Source organism: Dipodomys merriami, unplaced genomic scaffold (assembly GCF_024711535.1).
Source record: "Dipodomys merriami isolate MVZ:Mamm:240054 unplaced genomic scaffold, mDipMer1.0.p SCAF_21, whole genome shotgun sequence".
In the NCBI taxonomy this organism is placed as follows: Eukaryota; Metazoa; Chordata; class Mammalia; order Rodentia; family Heteromyidae; genus Dipodomys; species Dipodomys merriami.
In genome coordinates, this window is record NW_027203493.1 from 20,764,419 (window position 1) to 20,789,458 (window position 25,040).

Below are 25,040 nucleotides of genomic sequence, written 5' to 3' on the forward strand. Positions count from 1 at the left end.
TTTCGTTCTCTTTCTTCTTCTTTTTTGCCAGTTGTGGGGTTTGAACTTTGGGCCAGAGCGCTGTCCCTTAGCTTTTCAGTTCTAGGCAAGTGCTCTACCACTTGAGTCACAACACCACTTCTGGTGTTTTGGTGGTTACTTGGAGGTAAGAGTCTGATGGTCTTTTCTTCCTGGGCTGATTTTGAACGATGATCCTCAGATCTCAGCCCCCTGAGTACCTAGGATTATAGGCATAAGCCACTGGTGCTCAGCTTCTTTTTCTTCTTTTTTTGTGTTAAAAAAAACTACATTAGACGTACACAGGTTTACAAATAACCTTAGGTAAGTTGATGAAGACTGTGATCTAAATCCTGTGCAGGTGGTTGACAATTCTCCCTTGCTCTGTACATAAACCAATGTTGAGCTATTGAGACAGATAATGCTGAGTTTAATGTCAAACATTTTCCCAAGTAACATATATGTTATGCATTTCTGGACTCCAAGTGGGGGCATAGTAACACACCTGTGTAATTTCAGCTACCTAGGAGAAAGAAGCAGGAGGATCTGCTCTGTTATTCAAGGTCAGTTTGAGAGTAGAGATTGTGAGACTAGCATTGTGAAACAAATTCCTTCAGAATATAATCCCCTGCTACCAGAGCTAATGGAATATCGGGATCAGGTACAAATGAGGATTTTATAGGAAATGTATTTGAGGCTAGCTAGAGAAGATTGAATGATGAATAGGAATGTCCATAGAGCTGGCACTAATAGGTCAGCAGTCACTTTGGCTTTCTTGTTGTTTTAAACAGTGGCCCCTGCTTTATAAAATTGTGGAGAATGAATAGATGAGTTCTGTTCCTCTACCTTCATCTTAATCAGAGCAGCTTCACTGTTTACCCTTCTTACAGAACGGGATTCTGTGAAAGATCCCATTTGAACCATTAGGTCTATTGAAAAAAATAGAAGAACCTTTTGCATGCTAAAAAAGCTCTAAAATAATGCTTGTATGTTGCCTTTGAGTCAGTGAAACAATGAAATGTGTATCTTCATGCTTTACTTCTTTACAATAGCACACAAAGTACAGGGCCTCTGTCAATAATGTCAGTAATTCTTGGGAACTTATGATAAATACAGATTCTTGGATGCCTCCCCAGACCTACCTGAAACGGAAACTGAGTCTATTGAATGTTCAAGTTGAGGAGCTGCTTGCATATAGCATAACTTAGCTTACCAACTAAGGCAAAGGAATTTCATTCTTTAGGAATTCCTAAAGAATAAAACCTCCCCCAACTATTGCAGTTTTGTCTTCTCCACTCCAAATTTTCAAGGAGGAATGGATTTCTGTTTCAAATGCCTCTAGTTTTGAAGCCCCATGAATATCAGTCAAAATAAAGTGCTACTCTAACAACTTAAAACCTAGTAACACTCAACCTAACCTCTGCATCAAAGTGTTTTAGGGTCAAATAGAGAGCAGCTTCTGTGCTTAGTGTGCTTACTTGGCATAGTTTTGGCTGGTGGTACACCCTTCTGCATAGAAGTAAACTTTGCCTCGCCCCCACCCCGCAGTCCCCCCAAAATAGAGCTAATTAGGAGTCAATAATAGCTTTACAGAGCATGTTAGAATTTCCCTTTGGATGGGCAACATCTTAATTTTTTAATTACACCTAATGAGTTTGTTTGGTTTGTTTTGAAATAATAATTAATCCCCTCCTCATCCCCATCAAGATCAGCAGATGATGGACTCATCAGAACCGTGTGATAGGGATGCTAGTGATTTCCTAGAACCAGGCATCTAGGCAGGCGCTGCCTTCTTGAAATGATGACACATCATGGGGCGATTGTGCAGAGAGACAGAATCCATGAGCCTGGCATTTGGACTCAGGTCTACACCTGGGTTTTTATCAACCTGTCATGTTAATGATGGTATGCCACTAGATGGCTCCAGAGTGTCTCTCCTACACAGGAGAGGCAAAGGATACTGAAGGGCACTTGGTGATCTGTTTCCAGCCATCATCTTCCTCTGCTCTTGACTCCCATTCAGCCAGAAGAGATGCCACATTTTTTTTTCTTTCCTCCATCTTCCAATAGTGGCCCAGTGATTGTGTCAACAAGGGAAAAGAAGTATTTCCATCCCTAAAGTGTCTTCTCCACATTCCAAACCTTGAAGTCCAGCTTCAGTCAAAGGCTTGGTGTATACTAAAAGTTGAGAACAATGTTCTGTCCTTCTTTTTCATATAATTTCACAGCTAACCTGGTTGGGTGTTATCAGGAAATTTAGTAACACTAAAACAATTTAAAGATTCTCCAGTGCTCAAATATTGCTTAGTCAGGAGTCGTAAACTTTATGCTTGGCTTTATTGTCCTTGTTTTTCCTCTCTCTGTGTGTCATTTTATTGGGGGAGGGGTGCTACTCTGTTTTGAAGTCAACATCTCAAGGTTGGTAGGCAGTGCTCTACAGCATGAACCATGCTTCCAATCATTTTTGCTATATTTTCTAACAAGGTCTCACTTTATCCAGACCACCCTAGACCATTATTCTCCTATTTACACTTTCCACGTAGCTGGTATGACAGGGTGTGTACTATAATGCTTAGATTCTTATGCATATGATGGAATCTAATGAACATTTTGACCAGCATGGCCTCTAACTGCAATCCCCTTGATCTGAGCCTCCTAAGTAGTTAGGATTACAGGTGTGACCCATATATCTGACTGTTGATTGCATTTTTGGCATTTTTGTGGAGATCTTGGCTTGAAATTTCAAGGTTTCATTTATAATTTCAAAAATTACTGTTACCGTTTCCTTTGAATCTTTGACATAAACCTAGGGTCTTTCAGGTTCATCTTCTTTTTGATTTGACTACACTCTCCAAAAGTGGCAGTCATATTTACCAAATTCTTGCCAAGATGGATAATAAATTTTCCAGCTGGGTCCTTAAGTCAAATAAAATAGATCACAGGCTGGCATTCCCTGTATCTCTTAGTCAGCTTTGTGTTACTATAACAAAATGCCTGAGATAAGCAAGTTAATAAAAGAGAGGTCTATACTGGCACACAGTTTTGGAAATTTCAGTTGGTGGTTGGTTAAGCTCACTGTTTTGTGCCTTTGGCAAGGCAGTCCCTCAGATCCAGGAACACGGTGGAACATGTTTATCATCTCCTTACAATAGAGAAGGAAGGTAGGAGAGGAAAAGGAATGGATTCCCACTATCTGATTCTAGATAATTCATCAAATGAATTAGACCTTCCACTAGACCTCGTCTCTTAAATGTTCTGCTACTTTCTAATAGCACAATGGGTGGAGATCTTTGCAGATCTCTTATCCAAATCATAGAAGCTGTTCATAGCCTTGGAAATGATCCTTGGACCAAGAGAGAAAGAAGTGAGTTTTGAAAGGAGGTAGGCCTAGGCTTGAAAAATCATTCTTTCTATATCAGAAAAATAGATTTATTATTGCCAATAAGAGCCATAAGTTTTAAGTCTATTGAGTCTATGAGTAAGCAGAAGGAGGCAATCTCTAGAAGAAGATAAGTGCAAAGAAAATATTGAATATGAGTTATAATTTAAACTCAGAATGCTGCATAGGTATCTGAGTGTTTTCCAGTTTCAATGAGTACTGCTCATCTTTTCTTCACACCCCATATGTGATTTTATGAGTCTCTTTCCAAACACGTCTTCCCTTCTCATTTACATTTTCTTAATGCTAATTATCAAATATTCTTGAACAGGTCATTTGATCTTAATGAAGTAAAATCTAGAAGGCATCTTTTATCGTAAGTCTACACAATATACTAAATTTTTCATAGGGAAATTTATGAGGTAGGGTGTATTTCCACCTGAAAAGAATATGAAAAAAAATTGAAAGTATTTTTCAAATTGTCTTCATCCTGGATGTTGAATTGATAAAACCAAGTTGGCTGAGCAATAGTCAGAGATAATGTAGATAAGTTTGTAGGCAGAAGAGCCCAAAATAAGTCAGGACAGGGATAAAGCTCTAGTAGTTTACCTAACAAGCTTCTGGGTTCCAAAAAAAAAAAAAGAAAGAAAAAGAGGAGGAAGATGAGGAAGAGGGTGAGGAAGATGAAGAAGAGACAAGGATGGGGAGGACGAGCAGGTAGACCAGGAGGACAAGAACCAGGAAAATGAGAAGACAATGTGTTTGAGTTTTGGGCCTCCAACAAGATTGTTGGCCCTATTTACCACCATTTCTTAACAGGAAAATAGTATTGGTTTGTGACCTGTATTGTTTTCTTTGCTACCCTCACTTTATACTTAAATAGAAAAAAGACAGCATAAATGTGATGTCATGGTGCTTACTGGTTTAAGATATCTTACTCTTAAGAGAAATATAAAATATAACCAAATAAGAAAAATAAAAATAATTAACATGGCATGTAGGTATTTAGTTGAATCTCATCCTAAAACCTTGTTACCTGCATTCTCTGACTGCATCTACTCTACTTTTTCAGATTTGGTAGAAAACATTCTCTTTCCTAATTCAGGACCTTCAGATATTCTTCACCATATTCCTGTTAATTCTTTTCACTGTTCTTCTTTACTTCAATGTTGGTATTTGCTTAAGACAGAAATGGATAAACTCATACAAGAAAATGTTTTCCCTGGTAGTGCATGGTTTGTTTCTTGTATACTGCAAATTTGGCATTGTTGGAATATTCATTTATTCATCTATTCTCCTCTCAGAATGAAAATTTTTAAATGAATGAATGAGTGACTCTACAAGCACTTGAAGAAAAATTCCTGAGCCTTGAAGTCTATTCTGTGGAGAGTTTTGGTTGTTCCGCTGGGTAATTCAATTTTCTTTATCTTTTGTGCATACTTATCCTTGTTTATGAATTGAAGGCTGGTACAAGGTGTCTATTTAGCATTGTATGGTTCTTAGAAAAATCTTACATTTTGGAAACAAAGATGAAAAACATATTTGCATTGCAGAATGTTTTGTTACACCCAACAATCTCAGGGACAGGGACACATGCATTTTATGAATAGAGGAACATTCCTATTTGAAAGAAATGGCATTGTCATAAACAGATGACAAAAATAGAATTAAAGGGTATGGGCAAAGGTGATGGAAATCTATACTTCTCTCATGGTTTTAGGGGACCCTTAGGCCTTATGAAGTAAATTCAAATATACATTTCTTCACCTTCTTAAGTATCCTTCTATTACTTGGATACATTTGGAATTATTTTCTAATAAATATTATTAAAGTCATAAAGAATAACTTCAAACTTTAGGAAAAGCTGAATGGATTTTGTTGACAATATATGAGTTTTTTGTTGTTGTTGTTGTTGGTTGGTCTTAAACTCTGGGCTTGAACTCTGGGCTTGGGCACTGTCTCTGCGCTCTTCAGCTCAAAGCGAGTGCCCTATGGCTTGAGGCACAGCGCCACTTCCGGTTTTCTAGTGGTTTATTGGAGATAAGAGTCTCATGGACTTCTCTGCCTGGGCTGGCTTTGAATTGTGATCCTCAGATCTCAGCCTCCTGAGTAGCTAGGATTACAGGTGTGAGCCACCAGTGCCTGGCTTTATCAGTTTTTACAACGTTTTCACTTTGTGGCTGTGAAAAACTTCAAACATGTCCCAATGTACCATTTATTCAATACATATCCAACAAAACGACGAAAAGTGATGGAAGGGAGGAATGGATAAGGATGTTCAAAAGGGTAACATTGATCAAAATGCATTGTATTCATAAACTGCTTTGTAGAATGGTAATTCCTTTGTTACATAAAGATAATAAAAGCACATATAATAAAAAACATAAACAACTAGGAAAACAACATAGACAAGAAAAAGGAGTCTTGTTGGCTGTTATTGTATATAGTATATTTTTCTAAACTGATCTTATGGAACCATTACTTAATAAATAAAATATTCTGAGTTTATTAGTTTTAATCTATTTTTTCCTTTATTATTCTATTTTAATCTGGAAAACTTTTCTTCACAATCATCATTAGAAAATATAGGTCCAATGATCACTCCAAAAGGACCTTCATTATTCAAAATTTATATAGAATTATTTTCCTACATTCCATTTTTCTTTTGCATTCTGAAACTCAGTAGCATTTCTGAGCTTATCGGCATTGCTGTATATCTACAAGAATTGCTGCATGCTTTTCAAACTTCGGAGGAATTTCTCTCTTTTGATATGGTTGGACTAGTTAGTTCATCATTGTGTACTTCTTTTGGGAAGTTTGGAGTTTATACTGTTAGATGTTATCCTTTGAAAATAATCAACACTTAATGTGATTATCACATTTAAGTACTGTATATACACCTTATATCCATGGTCTTATTCAAACATGTATTTCATAAGATAGGACATTAAATATGACTGAACTTAAAATTAAAACCGTAAATCTTGGTATGCTCCATTCCAGAGTCCAGTGTGATCAGTAAAGTACTGTCAAAGTGTAGTGTCTACTACCCACATAATTTAAAAAATGCTGTCATTAAATATTCATTTCATTGGGCAGTCGTTTCTTTGAGGATTTGTTTTTTGGGGATTTAATTTTTTAAGTTCCAGGTATATTTTAGTTATGAGACCCTTGTCTGCTGTATGGCTAGTGAAGATCTTCTCCCAATCCATGATCTTGCTAGCTATGTCCTTTGTCAGGCAGAAGCTCTGCAACTTCATGCAATCCCATTTGTCCAACCTTTCTTTGATTTGTTGTGTTTCTGGGTCTCTATTAAGAAAATTTCGGCCTGCGCCAAGGAGACCTAGGGTTTCTTCTATTCTATCCTGTAATGTTTTCAGTGTGTCTGCTTTGACTCAGAGGTCTTTGATCCATTTGGAGTTGATTCAGTTGCAGGGTGATAAATAAGGATCTAGATTTAGTTTTCTACAAGTAGTTAACCAATTTTGCCAGCACCATTTACTGAAGAGGCTGTAAGACTTAGAGAGAAACTTCTCTGAAGAGGAAAGAAGGATGGCCAATAGACACATGAAGAAATGCTCAACCTCCCTAGCCATAAAAGAAATGCAAATCAAAACAACATTGAGATACCACCTCACCCCAGTTAGAATGGCTATGATCAAGAACTCAGATAACTACAGATGCTGGAGGTGATGTGGACAGAAGGGAACCTTACTACATTGTTGGTGGCAGTGTAAAGTTGTTCAACCACTTTGGAAAGCAGTATGGAGGTTCCTCAAAAGACTCCACATAGAGCTCCCCTATGACCCAGCAATCCCAATTTTGGGCATTTACCCAAATGATCACAAACAAGACCATACTAAAGCTACCAGCACAACCATGTTTATCGCAGCATTATTTACCATAGCTAAGATATGGAACCAACCCAGATGCCCATCAGTAGATGAATGGATCAAGAAAATGTGGTATGTATACACATGGAATTCTATGCCTCCATCAGAAAGAATGACATTGCCCCATTTGTTAGGAAATGGAAAGGCTTGGAAAAAATTCTATTAAGTGAAGTAAGCCAGGCCCAAAGAAACATAGGTCCCATGGTTTCCCTTATTTGCAATAACTAGTATATGTCTGAGTCAAGCCGAAAAGGTCAGATAAGTTGATGTTAGGGGAATGAACCCAAGATAAGTATTCAAATGTTTTTTGTTTTTTTTCTTTCATGCAATTGTTTCTAACATATTTATAAGATGATTTCTATGTTTCTTTGTATGTCCCTCCCCCACAGTATAACCCATGCTTTCACTGTATTTGTTGTCGGTATAATTTGTGGAGGGGAAGGGAAAAAGCAAATCGTTTAACAAGGGATACAGGTGGACCCATTGCAACAATGAATATACAAGTCGTTATGTGGAAAAACGAACTTTACATCTTGTTGTGGGGGGGATCGGGTGGGGGGGCATGAGAAGGGATGGGAAGGGGAAACAAAGAGGAGGCAACAATGCTTGATAAGAAATGTACTCGTTATCTTGACCAAGTAATTGTAAGTAAAATAAAATTGTAAAATAAAATAAAATAAAATAATGAAAAAATGGAAAAAATTTCATTTTAAGTGATGTTATCATTAACTCAGACAAAAGTGAACAATTCAGACAAATATTTCTATGTTTCATATGTAAATATTGCCAGGGCACCTATTGCATTATTATATTCAAATATGATATGTTTTACTAACATTTTAAAATATCCATATGTTTCTGAGTATCAATCTGAGCATCAGTGAATTGCATTTTTCATTGGAATATTTTGTTGTTTTATAGACACACATTTCTAATGTGTTCCTGAAGCAATATTTCCCTCACAGTAGTGCAAAGGCCAACAACCTCTAGAAATAGGACTCAAATCCTAGTAACTTAAAACATTTCATCTTTCCATAGTTTGTACTTAAAAAATAATGCAAATACCCAAGAAAAAATAAGGATTCATGCCAGAGTATTTGTGCCCACAAATCATCTTAGCAATAAATCTGTGTTTTTTTTGTTTGCTTTGAGTATTTTAGAAATCTTTAACAGTTGTTTGTAATCACTGAGAATGGGATCTATATGTGGCTTTAATATTTTTTAAATGTTGAAAATGAAAGTTCAAAACCCAAATCAAATGTACTTTGCAAGCTTTATTATATGTGGTTGTACAGCCATCTGGCCCCCAGGCTATCTCTGCATAGAAGACATTAATAACATTTTTAATTTAAGTAATAGATAAATCTGTTTCAAGGCCCTCACCATCCAGTCCCAACATTGCCTGCAGATCTGTTGATCCTAAATAATATTTTCAAGCTGTGGTAAGGTTATTGGTGTTCTGAAGCAATCTGGAAATACCAAGTTCTTATGCCAGGAAATGGGTCAAACTGTAATCTCTTCATGTTACTGTTTTGATTTCAGAAATAGCTCTGTCCTTCACATACTGGAAGCCTGTGTATTTTATTCTTCCCATGGATTTGATTACAGCTGCCATTCTGCTGTTTCAATGAAAACTTTATTAAATGCCTACTTTGAATTAGCCTGTCTGGAGCAGAACCCCTCCTCAACTTTAGTCCATGTTTGGTTTTGCAAAACAGTTTCACTTTTCTCCTTAAATAGTAATTTTGTAACATGCTGTCCTCTTGCAATCATTACAGAATAGAAAGGCAATTTGTCATCTAAAAGAGAATACACAACATGTACATTGGATTCAAAGATATCTGCTTTTGGAACATAGCACTTCCATTGGGTGATCCTGGGTAATTTCTTCTCAATTTACTAAAGTTTTCACTGGTAAAACATGGGGTTTTAAGAAGGATGGATGCCTTCTGTTCCCAGAATAGAGTTACATCCTTTCTTTGCTTTCTATTCAACATGTGTGTGTACATATATATGTCCTAGAGAAATAGGTAAGCAATTTCATTTAGTTCCTTGTTCTATTGATTCTTTTGGGAATTGATAAACATTAAAAATTTAGATTTAAAAGTAATAATTGTATGTACTCATGTGATAACATAATCTAATACACATTTATATTATAGAATGTACAAATGTATTTATATGTATACATTGTATGTATTTATAACTATGTATACATTGTAGAAAGATTAAATCAATCCTGTGACCATATCTAGCTTCACACCTATTTGTCAGTTTTGTTGTGTCCTGTGAATATTTAAAATCTACTCTTTAACTATATTTGAAATATACACAATAATAATAAACATATTAGTTTATAATGAATAACAATGTGCATACAATTTTCACTGTGATCACTGTGCTGTGCAGTAGATCATTATTTAAATCTATTTAAATCCTTGTATCATTTGATTAATTTCCCTTCTTTCCCCATCACCCACTTAGTATCCCAGGTTTTGGAAACCACCAATCTCCTTTTAACTATTGTGTTACACTGTTTAAAAGTCTAGATGTAGAATCAGACAGCATTCATTTTCTGTGCATGGCTCTGACTCAAGTGGAAAATTCTAAGAATACCAAACCCAAGGTCCTGAGTTCAAATATTGAGAAGGAAGTTGAATGCTAGGTCTAAAATGGCAACCTAGCCTATGGGTAGAAGGACATGGATATATTTGATAAACGGATCAACAAGGAGTCCTCGAAAGATTAGTAAATATCTAAAGTTATGAGATCTGAATGAATAAATCAGCTCTTAATTAACATGATTAGAACTAAGATATAGAAATGCCAGAAACAACAACAAAAAACCTGCTGGAATTTAGTTAGTAAGGGCATAAAATTGTTAAAACCAAATGAGAGATTCTCATGTTTGTATCCAGATTAATTCTATATTTATGACACATGATGAAATAAAATTTAAGCCTTCACAACAAAATTTTATTTTACTAAGCTGTCAACTATCAGCATTTGTTTACAAAGTCAAATTATTTACACATATGCCTTGTCAGAATCAGTAATTAAGTCTACTAGCTGAGGTTTATTTTGAGAGTTGTTTCCATGGTGTAAGGATACATTTTTTTTAATCTGTAGAGTTTCAATTCTGTTAGGTGGGTTTATTATTTTTTCTTGTGTGTATTACATTTTCCCATAAAAATATATGAGCTATAGGTTATTACACAAATGATTTAATCGGCAAACTAAATTGTGGTCTCAAATGGAGTAGTTGATGAATTGACCTGTTTTCAAGCCAACCCTTTCATTTCATTCTTTCAACTTTATGTTGTTTATGTTCTGGATCTTGTTCTTGCTTCTCAAGTATGGCACAGACAAAGAATTTACTGTTGGATCATAAATTGGTTGGACATACTAGAGTCTTAAAGCTATATCTGTACGTATATTTGTTGTATGTAATATCATTTTTTACTCCTACTTTTTATCTTTGTTTATCTGAACCCAGAAGAGTTTTGGACAATCATAGGCACTCTAGAAACAAAGGAATATTTGAGAAAAGGCAAAAATACAAATGTTAAGATGCTGGAATAGGTGCCTGCCATTAGGCTGAACTCGGCAGCTACAGCTGGACTTGTTTTTCTCCACGTCTTATTACTCAATGCCTTCTCTCACTTTAATTTAGAAAAAAAGTAAGGTTCAGGGTTTTCATTAATTGGTTAAAATCCAGGTCTGGCATTTTTGCTATGAGATCATAAGCCAGTTTGCTATATTCTCCAAGCATTACTTTCTCTCCTCCTTAAAATAAGGATAACAGCATTGGTATCTCTGTACCACATGAAATGAGTGGCTAATTTAGTGTCTTGAATTTAGAAGTGCCCAATGGATAATTTTGTCTCAGAAAGACAAAATTTATGACCAAAGCATTGGGTGTCTGATTCTGTATCTTTGCTCTATTTCTGATCATAGGCAAAATTCACATTTGGAAGACAGGCTCAAATAGTCTTTCTTAGCCATTGCCACATCTTAGCTAGAAATGTCCCAAACTTTCATGGATGTTGACATTTATCAAAACTTCTAACATAAAATATTATAGTTAATCTGCTCTCCTCATATACACCATATGATAACAGTTTATTTTACCTAATGCTACATAAATACATTGACCCTTACCAAAATGTTGTAGATTCTCTCTACGAATGTTTAAAAAGTGTCCTGACATCTTCTAGATAGCTTTTTAATGAGGAGTCTCTATATCATTTTGGTTTGAAGAGAAGGGTTTCTCTGCCATTTGAAAAACTGTTTTTGCTAATCAGGTATCAGGTAAGGTGGTATTGCTGCACGTGTAAATTAAAATAGCCTCAAAAAACTAAACATAGAGCTACTCTATAATCCAGCAATTCCATTCCTGGGCATTTACCCAGTACAGCACAAACAAGGCCACAATAAAGCTAAAAGCATTGAGGCATTGTTTATCATAGCCTAGATGCCTAAATGGCTTCCTTTCTTTGCGGTACCTAGAATATTCTTATGAACCTATAAATAAACACTGTGTGGTAAGCAAGTGGTTAAAATGAATTAACTTGACTCTATTAGAGCTCAATTAGTATAATTATTTAAAAAAGAGTAAGTGAAAGCCCAACAAACTAATTACCAGAAAATGGGTATTTTCAAGAGGAGAGTATTGGGCCAAGGGAATAGGGGTCAAAGAATGAAGGGGTAGGTCGAAGTGGGGTGAAGGTATTGAAATGATGACACAGATGCGTTGTGTACATAAACTACTTTGTCAAATGCCAAAAAATTCATGACATAATGTAAAATTAAGGAACATGAGGGACGTGTGGGTTGAGAACTTTGAAAGGGGAGACATTGGTCAAGATGCACTGTATTCATGAATGACTTCAGAGAATGGTAATTCCTTTGTACAACTACTTAAAGATTATAACAATATTGTTTTTTTCACATTTTTTTCAACATACTCAACATACTGTCTTGTAAATCTCATTGTTACAATGGGTCATCCTGTATCCTCATTTCAGAATTTTGTTATTTCCCTTCCTCTCCCCAAATTAGAATAATGTAGATATAAGATACAGGACACTGGAATCAAATACAGTGACAACAGGGGTTGTACCATGGGGGAAGAACATATAAAGAAACAGAAAAAATGACATAGTATATTATAAGTACATTAAAAAGAACAAGAAAGATAAAATCTCTTTTGTCCCTATCTTGGGGCTCATTTTGCTTAGCATCAATTTATGTGGTCATATGTACAGAGCTATTGACCTCTTCTGCTTGTCCTAAACATATACTAGTTATTGCAGATAAGGAAAACCATGGGACATATGTTTCTTTGACTCTGGCTTACTTCACTTAATATAATTTTTTTCCAAGTCTTTCCATTTCCTAACAAATGGAGTGGTGTCATTCTGATTGAGGCATAGAATTCCGTGTGTGTGTGTGTGTGTGTGTGTGTGTGTGTGTGTGTGTGTGTGTGTTTACCACATTTTCTTTTTTGTACATTTTTTATTGTAAAAATACTGCACAGAGGGATTATAGTTACATGAGCAAGGTAATGAGTATATTTCCTATGGAGCAGGAGCATTGTTGCCTCCTCTGTTTTAGCCCTATCATCCCTTCCCTCCCACCTTCACAACTACCCCCGCCCCCACCCTGCCCCACCAAAGTTGTAAAGTTTGTTTTCAACATAGCATTGTGTACATCTCATTGTTACAATGGGTTATCCCATATCCCTATTTAAGCATTTTGTTTTTTCCCTTTCCCTCCCCAAATTAGAGAAGTGTGTAAACGAGATGCAGGGCCCCAACATCAAATACAGTGAAAGCAGGGGTTATACCATAGGGGAGGAACCTACGAAGAAACAAACAAAAAAAAATCATATGGTATATAAATACATTAGAAACAATAGCAAGAAAGATAAGAAATATTTAGGTCCCTATCTTGGGGTTCATTTTGCTTAACATCATCTTATATAGTCATATGTACATAGCTTTTGACCTTTTCTGCTTATCCTACACATGTACTAGTTATTGCAAAGAAGGGAAACAATAGAACCTATGTTTCTTTGGGTCTGTCTTATTTCAATTTATGTGATTTTTTTTCCAAGTCTTTCCATTGGTAAGAAATGGGGGGTATATCATTCTTTCTGATGGAGGCATAAAAATCAACTATATATATATATTGTATATATACACATAAATACATATACATACATACATACATACATACATACATACATATACCACATTTTCTTGATCCATTCATCTACTGAGGGGCATCTGCGTTGGTTCCTTATCTTAGCTATGGTAAATAATGCTGTGATAAACATGGTTGTGCTGGTAACTTTAGTATGGCCTTGTTTATGATCATTTGGGTAAATGCCTAAAAGTGGGATTGCTGGGTCATAGGGGTAGTCTTTTTGTGTAATCTTTTAAGGAACCTCCATACTGCTTTCCCAAGTGGTTGAAAAAGTTTACTTTCCAATGCAGTAGGGTTCCTTTCTGTCCATACCCCATTCAGCATCTGTTATTATTAGATATCTTGATTATAGCCAGTTTACTGGTGTGAAGTGAAATCTCAGTGTTGTTTTGAATTGTATTTCTTTTATGGCTAGAGAAATTGAGCATTTCTTCATGTGTCTATTGTCCATTCTTATTTCCTCTTCAGAGAAGTCTCCCTTTAAGTCTTTAGACCACTTATTTATTGGGCAGTTGTTTCTTTGGGGATGTGTGTAGGGGGATTTAATCTTTTGAGTTCCAGATATAGTTTAGATATGAGACCCTTGTCCATTGTATGGCTAGTGAAGATCTTCTCCCAATCCGTGGGCTTTCTATTGATCTTGCTAACTATGACCTTTGCCATGCAGAAGCTCTGCAGTTTCATGCAATCCCATTTGTCCAACCTTTCTTTGATTTGGTATGTTTCTGGGTCTTTATTAAGAAAATTTCAGCCTGTACCAAGGAGCCCTAGAGTTTTTCCTGTTCCTTCCTGTAATGTTTGAAGGTGTTTGCTTTGACTTCAAGGTCTTTGATTTAAAAAAAAAACAGTGGCAATAAAACCTCAGGTCCCAGCCGGGCACTTGTGGCTCATGCCTGTAATCCTAGCTACTCAGGAGGTTGAGATCTGAGCATCGAGGTTCAAAGCCAGCCCTGGTAGGAAGGTCCATGAGACTCTTATCTTCAATAAACCACTAGAAAATTGGAAGTGGTGCTCTGGCTCAAGCAGTAGAGTGCTCGCCTTGAGCTGAAGAGCTCAGTGACAGCACCCAGGCCCAGAGTTCAAGCCTTACAACCAACAAAAATAAATAAATAAAAATACCTCAGAGCCCATTTCCCCTTTACAGGTCTTAGGACTTGCCTTCCCACTTACCTGCCTATCTTCCTTCCTTCTTTCCTTCCTTCCTTCCTTCCTTCCTTCCTTCCTTCCTTCCTTCCTTTCTTCCTTCCTTCCTTCCTTCCTTCCTTCTTCCCTTCCTTCCTTCCTTCCTCCCTTCCTGCCTGCCTGCCTGCCTTCCTTCCTCCCTTCCTGCCTCCCTTCCTGCCTTCCTTCCTCCCTTCCTGCCTGCCTGCCTGCCTTCCTTCCTTCCTTCCTTCCTTCCTTCCTTCCTTCCTTCCTTCCTTCCTTCCTTCCTTCCTTCCTTCTTTCCTTCCTTCCTTCCTTCCTTCCTTCCTTCCTTCCTTCCTTCCTTCCTTCCTTCCTTCCTTTCTTCTTTCATTTCTTTCTATAGGGTTTTGGTACTCACCTCAGGCTGACCTTGAACACATTATATTACCAAGTGCCATTTTACACATATAATTCAGGGATTTTGGGTGCTGAGATTATAGGTATGTGTCTTCACAATGCTGGGTAACTAGATTTGTCTTATGCAACTCTGGGAGAGGTTTTTGCCTTGCAAAATTAAGTGAATTAAAAGAATAACATCTATACCATAGGTCAAAAAGTACTCTGTGTAATTCTTATTAAAGAAGCCCCAAATTAAGTCCTTCTCCTAATAAGTCTGTGAAATTTTCTTTTCCTGTTTTTATTATTTTATTACAGTGGGGAGAATGTGGTGGCTCTCTCTCAAAAACATTGCATATAAATAAGTTGGGAAGGGTACTTGTCAGTAAAGTCACTATCCTTTCTTCTGCAACATTAGTTTGGGTTTACCTAAAATCTCAGCACTACAGATAAGCACTGTCTTAGCCTTCTGACTTAATTCATCCCTACTGAAAGAATAGTATGTGGGTAATGAACTGTTGTACTGAGACCTCTTGCATAGCCTATGGTAGCAATTTCCAGCCTATGGTTTAAGATATCCATGTGCTTTTTGGATAAGTACAATCCCATGGTGTCGTCCAGCTTCCAAGAACTGTACATAAATGATGTCTTCTCAGCTGTAGAAAGGCAATTAATTTTTCCCACACCAGCCCCCTCACCTTATTTTTTTATATGAACATAACGATTGACAAAGGAGTTTGAATCATCCCTAGTTCATCTGTGGAACTTGAGGAAACTTTGTCACAATACACAGCACAGTGCCAACAGACATCTCTGATTAAAAGTGATTTCACCTTTAGTGGAAATGATCTTTGTGAATAGCTGCCAGGTGAGTTGGATGGATGTGGGTGGAAAGCAACTAGCAAAGTCTCCACAGCTGAGGCCAGACTCCTTTGCATTTATTAATTTATTTATGCTTTGGGAAAGGAGGGGGAGAGAAAAGGCAAGCATGTATTGCAGAGTAATTTATTGAACTAGTGAAAATGTCATGAAAACATTTCAGAATTCACTGTGTGGGAGACAAACATGACTTTAGATTCTGGGAGAGATTCAATATTCCACATATGCAAATGGAAGTTTGTCACAAAACTTAAAATAACCAGGTAAAGAATATATTACAAAAGTCTTAAAAGTCTCAAGAATGGTTAATTAAAACACAAGTTGAATCACGCAATATTCTGTTTCCCATCCTTTGGCCAAGAAAATGGTGTGTGTGTGTGGGGGTGGTGAGTGCGCGCATGCGCGTGTGTGCATGCTCACATGTACATGTGTATTTGTGTGTCTGTCTCCCTCAGATAAAGAAAAAGTGATATTTACTTGTATAAAATCTTCTGTGCAACAAGAAGAAATAAATATTAAATAGATTGAGCCAATCAAACTTTCTTATTCTAGTCACCATAGTGACTGTGTATGTGCCCTAGTCTTCAATTAATCGGCAGCTTTCAAATTATTTCTGTTTAATTTATCATAATTCTATTGTTTCTCCAATATATGAAATTAAAAGGAACCACTCTGCACACAAACTGCATTTTGCTTTTTGTTTCCTCTCATGGATATTTGGAATTTGTAACTCTTCTGTTACTATATTCCCAGACTAATAGCTAATGTGTCATTTCTTTATGAAGTAAATGTGCTGGTAGTTGAAACATTAATATGCATATATACACACCAATACATTAACTAAAGTATTATTTATTCAGGGGTAATAAAATAATATAACCCCCTCTGAACAACTAGCTTACAGTTTAACAAAACCAATTCCAGGAACTGAACATATGCTGTTGGGGCGTGAAGTCAAGAGGAGGGGTCAGACGAATGGAGAGAAGGATAGACAGATGCAGTCATAATATTCAATGCCCATAGGTGGAAATAGAACTAGGTAAATTGAAGAGCTGGGTAGGATTGAAGGAAGAAGAGTGACACAGGTGACACTGATAAAGATGCATTGTACTCACAAACTGATGTATTGAGTTGAAACCCCTTCGCAAAACTACCAAAGAGTAAAAAATACTCTGTGGTCATTTTAATATGATAATCAATGTTATGTGCTTAACATTTATTGAGGGGTTGCTATACTCTGGGTCCTTCATCAATTTATATACATATATATATATATATAGTATTAATATATAATATACAATGAATTATATATTATTTAATAATATAATAAAATAATGATATATAATATATGTATATATTCTCAATAACACCTCATAGAAATTCAATAATACAGACTCAATTTTTTCCTCTCTACTTCATAAATAAGCAATCTGAAGAATCACAGTGATGTTTGTCAACTTGGCTGTGGATGCATAGCCAATAGTAGGTCACCTTATCAAGCCTGGCTGGCAGAGCCAAAAACAATGAAGCTTCTGACCTGAGCACATAGAATTATAAGTCTCTGGCTTTAAAAGCATGAAATAATAAGGCTCTACTTATCACGTCCTACTGCCATAAACATTTGGTTTTAAAAAGCTAGAGTTAGCTTGACCTAAGTACCTGCAGCAACAAATTTCTGGATTTTTAGTCTGAGTGCCATAATTCTCCAGTTCTCATGGCCTAAAGTTATACAACTTGGGACCTGTAAATCTAATCCTCAGGCCATTATCAATTAAGAGTTCAAGAGTTCCAACATTAAGAACAATTCATTGCCTGTTCATGAGTTCTATCCAAATTGAACAAAAAGTTTGCAGCCAGGTATTTATGATGGTAAAATTTCATTGAGAGTGTGTACTATGAAAGCAATTTCTTTGGGTGAAGGTAAAGTCTGATTTTGGAGGTTAGTTTCTGGATGTGGTTAGTGTAACTCCACATTTGCTATTACACACATGAGAAGGCCTCGTGAAATACAAAGACATTTCCAACCAAGTAACATTTATTTCCTTTTCTGGATCAGGAGATTCAGCATTTATACCTGCCTTATCTTTTTGGGGGAAGGCCCAAAGATTCTCTGCTCCTCAAGTCTATATGGAATATGCATGGCTCATCAGAAATATATTGGTCATTTTGACTCAGATAAAATTTCTCCTTGAAATTTTAACACACAATACACACACACACACACACACACACACACACACACACACACACACACACACACACACACACACATATTTACATAGGCTCAAGGCTTTTATGACAATTCCCAGCTGCTCCAATCCAGGTGTAGACCTACATAGCAGATGAGGCAGACAAAACATTCCACATTTGTCTTAACTCTGTAGTTTCCAAGGAAACAGTACGGTGAGAAGGCAGACACTGAGTTTTCTATCCTGTATGAGTTTAGGCCCACAATTAACTCTTCATGCACAAAACTATCAATGTAATACTGGACAGAGTGCCAGAGCCTAGTGACTGCCCGAGGGGAAATGAAGAATGAGTGAAATAAATGAATATGTAAATGAATGGAAGTACAATTGATTATTATCGACCTCTGGTTTATCAAAATTGCATACTAACTAAACTCAAGGGACTGAACTCTAAATAAGATAATATTTAGCAGAGCAGGCTTCTAACAAATGATTCAGCTATGAGTATTAGGCACAGAATGTTATTGTTTCTTTCTTTTTTTGGGTAGATTAATTTAGAAGACCAAATTCCATATCCAAAGTCTTCCCAATGGCCAGAAAACTAGAACAAGCAAGAGGAAAACATTCTCTTTTTTAAATGTTTGTATTGTTAATATAAAGGTGATGTACATAGGGATTAGAGTTACATTAGTCAAGAAAAGAGTACATTTGTTTTTGGACAATGTCACCCCTTCCCTCGCAGAAAACAGTCTCTTGATGGATCATTTCCAGCATGTTTTAAAATCTAGTACATTTATTTTAGCATTTCTTTTTTTTTGCGGGGAGGGGGGGAGGTCCAGTCATGGGGCCTGAACTCTGGGCCTGGGTGCTGTCCCTCAGCTCTTCAGCTCAAGACTAGCGCTCTACCAATTGAGCCACAGTGCCACTTCCGGCTTTTTTTTCTTTTTGCTTATGTGGTGCTGAGGAATCGAACCCTGGGCCTCATGCATGCAAGGCAAGCGCTCTACCACTGAGCCACCTTCCCAGCCCCTTATTTTAGCATTTCTATGCAGATTTTCTTGTTCAGTAAATATAGCCTATTTGCTGAAAAAATTAAGGTATTATTGGTAGCTTCTTACTTACTAGTTTTAATATTTTACTTATTAAATGTTAGTCAGTACTGGATGCTGATGGCTCATATTTGTACTTATATCTACTTGCAATCTTCAGATAACAATTTGAAACCAGCCAAACAGGAAAGTCCATGAGACTTCATGATGATTTATCTCCTAAAAGCCATCAAAAGAGCTGCAAGCTGTGGCTCTAGTCTAGTCCATGGTTAAAGTAGCAGTACCAGCAAACACCCAAAAATCTTAGTGACTGTGTTCAGAAATGAGAGTCAGTAGGTGGGACGTGAAAGCCGTAGATGAAGGAGGAATGGCTATGATTGTAGTTGTTTACATGCATGTGAGAAAACTGAACAATGAAACATGTTAAAATGTTTATAAAAGAGATATGGAATAGGAAAGAGTAATAGAGTTTTGAATTTGATCAATCTACATTATGTGCATGTATGGAAATACAACTACAAAACGCTTTTTACTATCAATATTCACTATACACTAATAGAGAAAGCATTATATAAAGCTAGAAAATATTAGTCATTGATACATCCTGCAAATCATACTCTGTTGAGCCAAAAAGTACAATGATTTCTCAGATCATTTGGTCTCCCATCTATTATGGGCTTTACTATCAAGTGCACAAACTTTAATTAAACAAACATGTACAATGATTTAGGAAATTATGAAGGGCAAAGTGCTCCAGAAGCAGTTATTGGATACATGTGAACACACAATAGTGGGACTTTGATTATTCAAGGTGTTTAGAAGAAGGTTCCTGATACTTCATCACCAGTTGGTGGAATGATGTATAGTTACTGCCAAGAAAAATACTGGAGAAAAAATTCCAAGCTCTGGAATTAAGTCTGTGGCAGAAAAGAAAATAGGATATATTTAATAAAAGTCTGCCATAAGAGTGTGACATAATTTGCATGCTTTCTTCTAAGATAATGAACTGTTTTATGTTCAGTGTTTAAGCATTTACCCAGCAATTTATTTTCTTAGTTGATGACATATGTGTCAAGCACTGTGCTAACTGCTAAGAGTACAAAGACCAAGGTACACACTGCTTGTTTTATTTTGACATATCATTAAATGGAATATAAATCATGTTGATGATAGTTATTGGGGACCATACAAGTATAAATAAGATCTGATATAGGAAAGGTAGGTAAGTCTTAAAGGAAGTTAACTTTCCATTGAGCAGATTAATCACAGGGCATCAAGGAAGACCCCAAACTCTTATATAGGCTTATAAGAACTCTAGTCATACAATCACATTTAGAAATCTTTCTTATTTGATTTTTCCATTGAATATTTTTATAGATGTTCAGTGTTGTGGATTTACTATTGGTTTTCTAGTCTTAGACTTGGTGAGACACTTTGTTCTACTTACTGATATACATAGAAATGGATGTGTAGCTTTAAATATAACACAGAAACAGATATAGACATAGATAGATAATCATGATGTGAGAACACATTTCAATCCATAGATCTTAGAAATAATTATACATAGCTGGATGCTCATGGCTTGCCCTTATCAGTCTTAACTACTCAAGAGGCAGACACCTGGAGGACTGTGGTTTAAAGCCACCCACAGAAGAAAAGTCTGCAAGATTCCCTCAGCAACAAACTAGCAATAATCTAGGCTGGAGGCAGGATTTAAGTGGTAAAACACCAGCTAAGTGAGGAAGATCAGTTAGTGTGAGTCCCTGACCTAGTAAAATCAAAGAGAAAAGAAGGAAATTGTCAGAGAGACAAAATACACATATTCTCCCTTAGATAGAGACGCTAGATTTAGCTTATAAAGTTATAAGGAAATGCGTTGGGTAGTATGCAAGGGTATAGAAATGTTGTAACTGAAATAGGGTAGATTCAAGGAAGATCCCACGTAGTATGATTCCTTAGAGAGGCAAAAGTACAGAAAAGTAAACCACCGAGAAGCTACTTAAAAAGGCTCAGGTGCAGTCAAGGGGAAAGGGATAGACAAATAAAGAGGGGAGAATACAGTCAAGAATTTGATGTGTATCCTACAAAATTAGAAACAATAAGGGATGGGGTGGGTACAGGAGGGATGGGTAAGAATGTTGAAAAGAATGACATTGATCAAGATATATTGTACTCATGAACTACTGTGTTAAATGACAACGTTTGTACAAAAAAATGACTAAAAGATAAAAATAAGAATTTTTTAAAAAGAGAAAAGAATACTCATTTGCAACCATTTTGTTTCAGAAATATTGAGAGACATTTAGTTAATGGCTGAGCCATTATTAGAATGCGTGGTTTTTGTTACAATGGCCTCATCCCCAAACGAGAAAGGTAGTTTCTCTTAGGGAAAAAATGGTATTGGTTGGGTCTTCATTTGAAGAGCTTGGAAACTGAAGCTGCTAGCAGAGATGTTATGAAATATTTGCTGGAATCAACTTTAGTGAGATTTTCTTGGGAGAAATTTTGCAGCATATTTAATCATTCGACCAAGAAACAACAGCTGCTTGTGTATGAAGCATCAGTAAAGCTGCTAAGATTTATATAATCTTTAGTGTTCAACAGATTGCTAGCATTTATAGGACAGTCAATGCATTTCTATGCTCATATGCAGTCATATATTCTACCTTTCCCAATGCTTCTTAGTAAAGGCAATTTTTATACTGACAACTCAGGGAAAAGAAATAAAACAAGAACTAATTAAAGGGCGGAAGTCTTGGTGATAAGATTCCTGGAATTTGGGGATAATAACCTGGCTCAGAAAAAGTAATGATAATCATAAAATTCAAAAGGCTGAGGCTGAATGCTTGAAAGTCAAGATTATCTTGGCAAGTTCTAGGTCAGTATGGACTAGACCTTGTGTTAAAAATCTAGAAGATAAAAGAAAAAGGGCAAAGATGGTAAGCCAGGCCCAAAGAAACATAGGTCCCATGGTTTCCCTTATTTGCAATAACTAGTACATGTCTGAGACAAGCAGAAAAGGTCAGATAAGTTGATGTTAGGTGAAATGAACCCCAAGATAAGTAGTCCAATGTTTTTGTTTTCATGCAAATTGTTTCTAACATATTTATAAGATGATTTCTTTGTTGTTTTGTATGTCCCTCCCCCACGGTATAACCCCTGCATTCACTGTATTTGATGTTGGTATAATTTGTGGAAGGAAAGGGAAAAAAACATATTCTTTAAATAGGGATATATTTGATGTTGGTATAATTTGTGGAGAGGAAGGGAAAAAACATATTGTTTAAATAGGGATACACATGGACCCATTGCAACAATGAGATGTACAAATCGTTATGTCGAAAACAAACTTCACAACTTTGGTGGGGGGAGGGGAATGGGGGGGTAAGATGGGACGAGGAAACAAAGGAGGAGGCAACAATGCTTGATAAGAAATGTACTCATTATCTTGCCCATGTAATTGTAACCCCTATGTATGGTATTTTCACAATAAAAAAAAGTAGCTATTAAATTTAGCCTAGAAAGGTCAATATCTATCACAATAAAAACAAAAATATTCTTCTGACCTTTCTGTGTGTGGCAAAATCCTGTAACATATATGTTTTGGCCTACGTGTGATTATTATCCACTTCATTAAAAAGCTGATATGATCAAATATCATTGTTTATAATAGTCACTAAATAGAACACCTATTAAGTATATACAAAAGAACACTAAAGACAGATGGAACTAAAAGAGATCACTGAAATTGTGAACCCCATACTTTCAGCAAAGCAGCTACTGTTTTTAGCTGTGACAGAGATAGTTTTACCAAAAACAATCCCTTGACTGTCAGATTATCCACTTTTTCCTCATCTGGAAATGTGAATTTTTGAGGCTAGCACTGTGAATCTCAAGTAAATAGCTCCTCCATTCACGTTTTCTGTGTGTGCCAGGACCAGACCTTGAACACAAGAACTTTTGGTCTGACTTAGCCTTTTCACTCAAATACATTGCTCTTCCATTGAGGCAGATCTCCCATTCTGGTATTTTGCTAGTTATATTGAAGATAAGCATCTCATGGGTGTGTCTGCCTTAAAGCTCCATTACTCGATCTCAGCCTCTTGGATAGCTAGAATTACAGGCATGAATCACCAGTGCCTGGCTCTCTTCCTCCACTTGAATCACATACCGATGGTTTCCTAATGTATTTCCCCTCATTGAGTAAGTTATCATCATGTCCATCTCTATGTCTTTGTGGTATATAAGATCCTTCTCTTTTGGTGTATATTTTCCCAACCTGTCCATCAAATCAAAGCTCATTATACTACAATTATGTTTCACTCTTTATTAAACTTGATGTCCAACTTGTTCTGAGTTTATAAAACATATATTTTAGCATAAAGTGACTATTAACTCAATAGAGGCCGCATGATGGAGTGGAAAGAGCCTATTCTTTAGAGTCTAGAAACACTAGATTTCAATATATAATTGCCTCTTACCAATTGTACACTCTGGCAGGTTAGCTAGAATAGGGTCTGTTTTGCTTGGTAGTAAATAAACTCTGAGATCTTAGTAAGTTAAGGTCAAGAAATATTTAATACTTACTTTTATTAGTTCCTCTGTGGGTAAAACAGCTTTTGAGGGTTTGATATATTTTCTGTATCACTCAATGACCAGGATATTACATTCTGTGTTTCTCAATCTTCAAATATGGCTTTTGATTTCAGTATAAAGTAAAACAATGCATAAATAACTTGTAAGGTCATAACTTTCTTATTCAGAAATGACACTTTTTTCTATCTCATGCATTTTCTCTTGTCAAACTGCTCCTTTGAGGACATTTGAGAACATCAGTAGCATTGCATGCCAGGAAGAGGAGAACTAGATGAGCCTGAGCACTGATTGTGTCTATAGGAACAGACTAGAAGACTCAGAGATAAACCACACACCTGTAGTCATCTAATATTTGATAAGTTAATCAGAAACATAGAAAATATCAGCCTCCTTTACAAATGGTTCCCAGAAAAGTGGATATCTACATGCAAAAAACTAAAACTGGATCCCTACCTATCACAATGCACCAACATTATTTCAAAATGCATAAGATACCTCAATATAAGATGTGAAACCATGAAAGGTTTATTAGGAAGGAGTAGGAGAAGCATTAGGACTTCTTGACACAGGCAAGAACTTTCTGAGTAAAGATCCAGAAACACAGAAAAATCAAAGATAGACTTAATAAAGGAGAATGCATCAAAATGAAAAAGATTCTGTACAGTAAAAGATATAGCCAACAAGTTGAAAAGATAGAATGGGAGAAGAGTTTTACCTTCCATATATCAGACAATAGCCTAATATTCAGCAAATACAAAGAGCTTAAAAACTTAACATATCAAACAACTGACACTCTAAATAAAAATGGGCTAATAAGCTTAAAAGAGACTTCTCAGTAAAAGGAGAAGGAAAAGAAGTAATAGCCAACAGACACATGAAGAAATACTCAACATCTTTGGCCATATAGGAAATGAAAATCAAAACAACACTGAGACTCCTCTAGCTTATCAAGAAAACACAACATATGATGAAGATGTGTTCAAAGACAGTCCTAAGACACTGTTGAGGGGAATGTTCACTTATTCACCCACTCTGTAAAGCCATATGAAGTTTCTTAAAAAATCTAAACATTGAACTATCCTATAATTCAGAAATTCCTCCCCTGGGCATTTATCCAAAAGATTATAAACTAGGATACAGTAAGCCAGCAGCATAACCATGTTCATTGCAGCACTATTCACTATAGCTAAGGTGTGGAATCAGCCAAGATAACCGTCAATGGAAAAAATGGGTGAAGAAAATGTAGAATATATATATATATATATATTATGGATTTTTATTCATCTATTTGAAAGAATATTTATTACTTGCAAAGAAATGGAAG